General features: G+C 33.8%; 1 long non-coding RNA gene across 1 annotated transcript; it reads left to right on the top strand.

The window, feature by feature from the left end:
* Positions 1-369: 369 nt before the first annotated feature.
* On the top strand, positions 370-4,346 carry LOC131146528 (uncharacterized). Its single transcript, XR_009134393.1, has 5 exons — positions 370-537; positions 649-790; positions 2,752-2,820; positions 3,401-3,522; positions 3,975-4,346. It is a non-coding gene; the product is annotated as an uncharacterized LOC131146528 (long non-coding RNA).
* The last annotated feature ends 1,692 nt before the right edge of the window (positions 4,347-6,038 follow it).

Here is a 6,038-nt window from a genome sequence, read left to right as displayed (position 1 = left end):
TTCGAAATTTCTAAATAAAATTTAAAGAATGTTTTAATTGAGAAAAATAAAATACAGATATAAAATATAATAATATTGGATGAAGATTTGAAAGGTAAAATTTGAGTAAAATAATCACTTATTATTATTTGAATGTATATAATATATGTAATACGATATATATATATATATATATATTTGAATAATATTAATTAAAATTAAATCTATAATTAAATAAATTTTAATAAAATAAATTAATATATTGATATTTTGGGCGGGATACAGCCCAGTTTAAATTCACTACTTGGACCAGCTGGCAAAATCATAATTCACCTGGGACAGCTGGCGAAATCCTATTCGTATAAATTGTTTGAAGGCCACTATAATTTTGAACTCGCGCAACTCATCTCCACTCTTGATCCACTCTCATTTCTCCTCTGCTCATCAGCCCTAGCCCTGAAACTGCGTTCCCCTCTCAGTTTCTTCGGAGTTAGAAGCGGCATTGCTCGATTGTTCGTGAGGGAAAGAGGCTGAACCAAGATTAGCGGGGAACCCTCGGTATGGAAGATTATCTTCGTGTGGATTTTGATTCTTCTCTAGTTTCATTTTAGGTATGGTGTGCGGTACATTCGATCATTGATTAACTTTTGCTTTGTTATTTTCGTGCAGAAATTTCTCCCTATCATTATCCTCTGCACGTCAGCTTTGGCTCTGAAACTGATTTCTCCTCTCAGTTTCTTCCGAGTTAGAAGCAGCATCGCAACCGTTAGTGTGGGAAACAGGCCGAACCAAAATTAGCAGGGAAGCGTAGGTATGGAAGATTATCTTTGTGTGGAGTTTGGTTCTTTTCTTGTTACATGCTTTGATTATGTAAGTATGGTGTGTGGTATATTCAATTGGTGGTGTAAATGACGAGAGATTCAATTTCAAGGTTTTGGTGGTTTGGGTTTGATCGGGTTCGTCGAAAATGTAGCAGCTTAAAGAGTCGTTGGATTTTCAACTGGAGAGGGATTTTGTCCAGAATTGTTGAAGAGCTCTGCAAAGGAAGAATATAGAACGAAAAAATGTTAAATGAATTTATTTCACTGCCATGAAACCCCAATCTACCTTAATTCTACTACTAATTACGGAACATAAACAAGGGATGTAGATAAAACTTAGCGATCTGGAAGATGAATTTAGAGAACGGCTACTGTTGAGTACATCAATTGGCAACGTGAATTAATAATCGTGTTTTGAAATCTGTCAAGGCAGGCAGTGTTGAGGCATGGTTATTTTGAAAACTCCTCCTTCCCACCCTGACTTCATTTGTGAACATCTCCCAACCATCACCACAATCACATATATATTTCCAAAAAACCCTTCTCTGATGCAAACCCCACATCCACTTGCCCGCAAAGCCTATAAGTTATGGAATGTTTTCAATCCCCGAGCTCCCAACCCAACCTTTTGATAGAGGATGAAACCAACGCCTAAAAATACCCAGATGGAATGTCCTTTGCATCCGAGACTCAGAGTTGCCCAGACTGTCTCTTCGCTACTTCCCAAGCCCCAAAGGAGCTGCCCTGCAATGCCTAGTTGAGAGCCTGCTTCTTCCATCCAACAAGTCTTCTTTCAAATCTGTCCATAATACTAGCCTTGCACCATTAATCCCTTGAATGAAACCCAAAAAAAGCAGGGGAAAAACCATTTAGCGTTTCATTGATGAAGATAGAAAACCAAGAAGAAGACACAGAAAAAGATCCGATGGATCCGCTCTTATCATACTTGTCACATTTAGCCCTGTTTGAAACTTTTTAAAAAATAATTATTTTTTCAGGAAGGTACTTTTTATAAGTACCTGTATCAATAAGTAGCGTTTGGTTTATACTTAAATAAGTATTTATTTCAAAAAGTGCCTTTCTAAACTACTTTTTTTAAAAAGGAAATTAAGTATTTTTTCAAAAATTAATTTTTTACTTATTTGACAAAGTACTTATAATAAGTAATTTTAGACTACTTTTATATGTGTACTTTTTCTAGATAGTACATTTCTGTAAGTTGTTGTAAATGATCAATTCGAATATAAAATAAAAACCTAGAAAATGTGGTTGTAGGCCTTCTCTATGTTCATTTTGTATTATTGAAAAAAAGTTGAAAATTTTGTGGAATTGTTTAAAGTATACGTATATGACCATGTGAACAGTTGTGGAGTTTGTAGACGCATATTATGGATCAAACATAACTGAATTTGTTCTGTAGTATTTTCCTTTTTTCTTTGAACAAAAATATTAATTTCAAATGAAAAATTTTGCAATTTTCCAGGAAGAAAATCCTAGTCCAATGATAGGATTTCCTTAATTTTGTGAAATTGTTTAAAGTATACCCTTATGATCATGAGATTTTCCATGAAGTTATTTATATCCTTAGACTTTTATTTACAAATCAGTAATTATTTCAAGTTATTTTTGTACTTTATTATTTTGTATGTAGGGTTAGCCTCTTACCTCTTGGTTGGTTCCATTGATGATCTAAATCTTTGAGTATAAATATAGCACACATTTCCAAACAATCATGCATAAAATTAAAAAGATTCATCTGGGAATAGTCATCAACTGGAGTGACTTGATCACCTTTTATAAATCTAACCAAGAAAACAAGCACAAAAGACTAAAACAGCTTGAGGTACATAGTGGAGGAGGATTCATCATGTCTTGCTCTTTTATATTTAAATTTGTTGTCTAAATCGGATTGATTTTTTGTGACTTTGATCCATTTGAATTTGACATGCAGAAAACATTGCTGGCCAAGAGGATGCGTACCAAGAGGTTGCCTACCAAGTTGCTACGTAAAGAATTGAAGGTGAAGTAGTATATTCATCCATATTCACCTTCAGTTCTTTAGGTAGCGTCTTGGTAGGCAACCTTTACAAAGCACACTTTTTTCTATACCATTTTCAACATGGCCTGCTTGAGAGACCTCCTCGCAAATTCCAGAGTGTGAGCAAAAGCAACCATGTCTTTGAAAAACCATGACTACACAGAAACGGGTCTACTTTGTATGTTTGGAACATAAAATAAGAAATCCTAGCCAATGTGGTTGTATGTCTTCTCTACATTCATTTTGTATTATGTTAAATTTTAAAATTTTGTTAAATTATTTGAATATTGTGAAAAAAAGTTGAAAATTCTTTGAAATTGTTTAAAGTAGACATATATGATCATGAGATTTGCTGCGCAGTTTGTAGACCCTTATTATGGATCAAGTTGAGTAGCCATATCACCTTATAAAAATAATCAAGAAAACAAACACGAGCAGCTAAAACAATTGATGTGCATAGTGGAGGAGGAATCATCATGCTTTACCCTTTTACATTTAACTTTATTGTTTAAAGTGGATTACTTTTCGTGGCTCTTGATCTAATTTGAATTTGAAGTTGCAGGAAATATTGGCAACCAAGAGGATGCCTACCAAGAGACCGTTTGAAGAACCGAAGGTGAATGTGGGTGAATATTCTACTCTACCAGCTAAGAAACTGAGAACACATTTTAGCCCCAATTCATCGTAAGACCCTATCTACTCTTTCGCTTTTTTCTTTTCTTTTTCTTTTTATTATTTGTTGGGGTACAATTGGATTGATGTTTTATTTAGTCCAATTTTATATCTTGTCACGATCTTAATTATTTATTTCATTTATTAATTTCTTTTGTCATTTTAGTTATTAGAGGGAATAAATTTGTATCGTGGCATTGATAATTGCAATTTTACATCATATTTGTAATTTTGTGTTTATGTGTGGTCACTTAAGCTTATGCTGATGGATGATGTATTAAACTTCGAGATTCCAACTGCAAAAAATATTAAAAGAACAAAATGTAAGAGTTTTATTTATTTGAATGTAGTTGCAAAACATTATGAAGCATAAAGGACATCGACTTTTAGAAATGGAATCAACTATAGCCACATACCCCTTATGGGTTCAGTTGACTTATCATTTGTTTGTTTTTCCCATGCAGGAGTTCGAGATTAAGGGAATATTTATTTGCACTAAATAGATTCTATTTAGAGGGTCACTCTTAATTGGTTCATTGTTAAGTGAAGTAGTTATATTTTGTTGCCCCTCTTAATACCCTTCGAATGGCTCTCTTTCCTAGCGATGGTTTGCTGCTGCTTTCATTGAGAACAATGTTTTTTGTAATTATCCCATCTCATCTTGATTGTAATTTCTCATACGATTAGAGATGGTGAACTCAATTTATTGTGTTCTCCCAAAAAAAACTATTCTAAATTTATTGTAATTATAGCTTATGATATTTGTTCTATACGTTTTCAGCTATACTGTTCCATGATGTATAAATTTGTTCTTTATTTTTCAGATTTGTATGTTCTATTTTTTTTTTTATATTCCTTTTCTAGTTATTAGATATTAAAGGTTCACTTGGATCAAGGATTTTGTTTGATGAAAGGGAAGGATCTCTCTATATTCAATATTTAAAAAACCTTTTCTATACTTGGAAACTAATCTTCAATGGATGTGCTCCTTATATATTATGAATTGTTGATAGCAATAGCAAAGCAGCAGCAACAATAGAGTGTAGTAGCCTAAGCCTGCAATAGTTTGTTAGTAACAACAGCAGCAAAACAGTTAGCAACAGAAGGCTAATTTAGTTATAGTTATAGTTTAGTTATTAAGTTGTTAAGATTTCTGTTATAATCTTCTTGTATATATATTCTCTCTTGTAAACTCTTATTGAATTGTAATGCAATAGAAATATTTTCACAAATCTTGATATGGTATCAGAGCAATTTTATTTTCTCAAGCCTCTCAAATGGCCGATGCTTCAATTTCATCCTCTCCTTCTTCATCATCAACCAATGATGATTTTATCAATTCGTATTGTCTCAACAATTCAAATCATCCAAGTGCTGTGCTTCTTTCTCATGTTTTAATTGGAGACAATTATCATGCATGGAGTCGATCGATGCTCACTTCTTTGAATGCAAATAATAAAATAGCTTTCATTGATGGATCTCTTCCTCAACCATCGACTTTTGATTCTCTTCGCTATCCATGGAGCTGATGTAATAGCATTGCTATCGCATGGCTTCTCCATTCAATATCTAAAGAAATCATAGCTAGTGTCATCTATGCAACCATAGCTCGTGCAATTTGGTTGGATCTTAGTGATCGTTTCTCTTGCAGCAGTGGTTCTCGAATTTTTCAACTCGAGAAAGCTATCTTAGATTTATCTCGAGGCCAATTTTCTATTACTCAATATTATACTCAATTGAAGGGTTATTGGGATGAACTTCAAAGCTATCATCCTTCTCCTTTTTGTTCTTGTGTTCCTGCTTGTTTTTGTGGTGCCATACAATATGTTATGGATTTTCAACATTATGATCATTGCAATTTCTAATGGGATTAAATGAATCCTATAGTCACATACAGGGTCAAATTCTTTTACTTGTTCCTCTTTCGCTAATCAACAAAGTATTTTCTCTTTTATTTAAAGAAGAGAGTCAACGACAGATTACAAAGTTCCATCTGCTCCTTTTGATTCAGTTGCAATGATTAGTTCTTCTGTTCCAACATCTTCCACACGTAGAAACACAAAGTCTTTTGTCAAGAAAGATTGTCTTGTCTGTTCGCATTGTGGTATAACAGGTCACACTGTGGAAAAATGTTATTGGCTGCATGACTTTCCTCCAGGATACAAATTTACTAAGTCCAAATTTACAGCATTGAGTTCAGCCAACAATATTTCAATTGGAACTACATCTGATTCTCCATCATTGCCTTTTACTCAAGAGCAATATCAGCAATTGTTAGCCCTCATTCAGCCACTAGTTTCGTCAACCTCAGCAGTCACTGGTACTTCTTTAATTCCAACACACATGACAGGTATTCTCTCTCATCATTCTTGTTCTTCTTTTTTTATCCTAGTCGCAAGCTTTTGCTTCGCTTAAGGGTAACTCTCCTTCCACTTCATGGATCATTGATACCGGGGCTACAGACCACATGGTTAACTTGGTTACTTTCTTTTCTTCCATTACATCCACGAGCTTTATTTTGCTTCCTA

This window comes from Malania oleifera, chromosome 13, assembly GCF_029873635.1.
Source record: "Malania oleifera isolate guangnan ecotype guangnan chromosome 13, ASM2987363v1, whole genome shotgun sequence".
Classification (NCBI taxonomy): domain Eukaryota; kingdom Viridiplantae; phylum Streptophyta; class Magnoliopsida; order Santalales; family Ximeniaceae; genus Malania; species Malania oleifera.
Note: the sequence above shows the minus strand (reverse complement) of the source record. Positions and strands in the feature narration are given on the sequence as shown.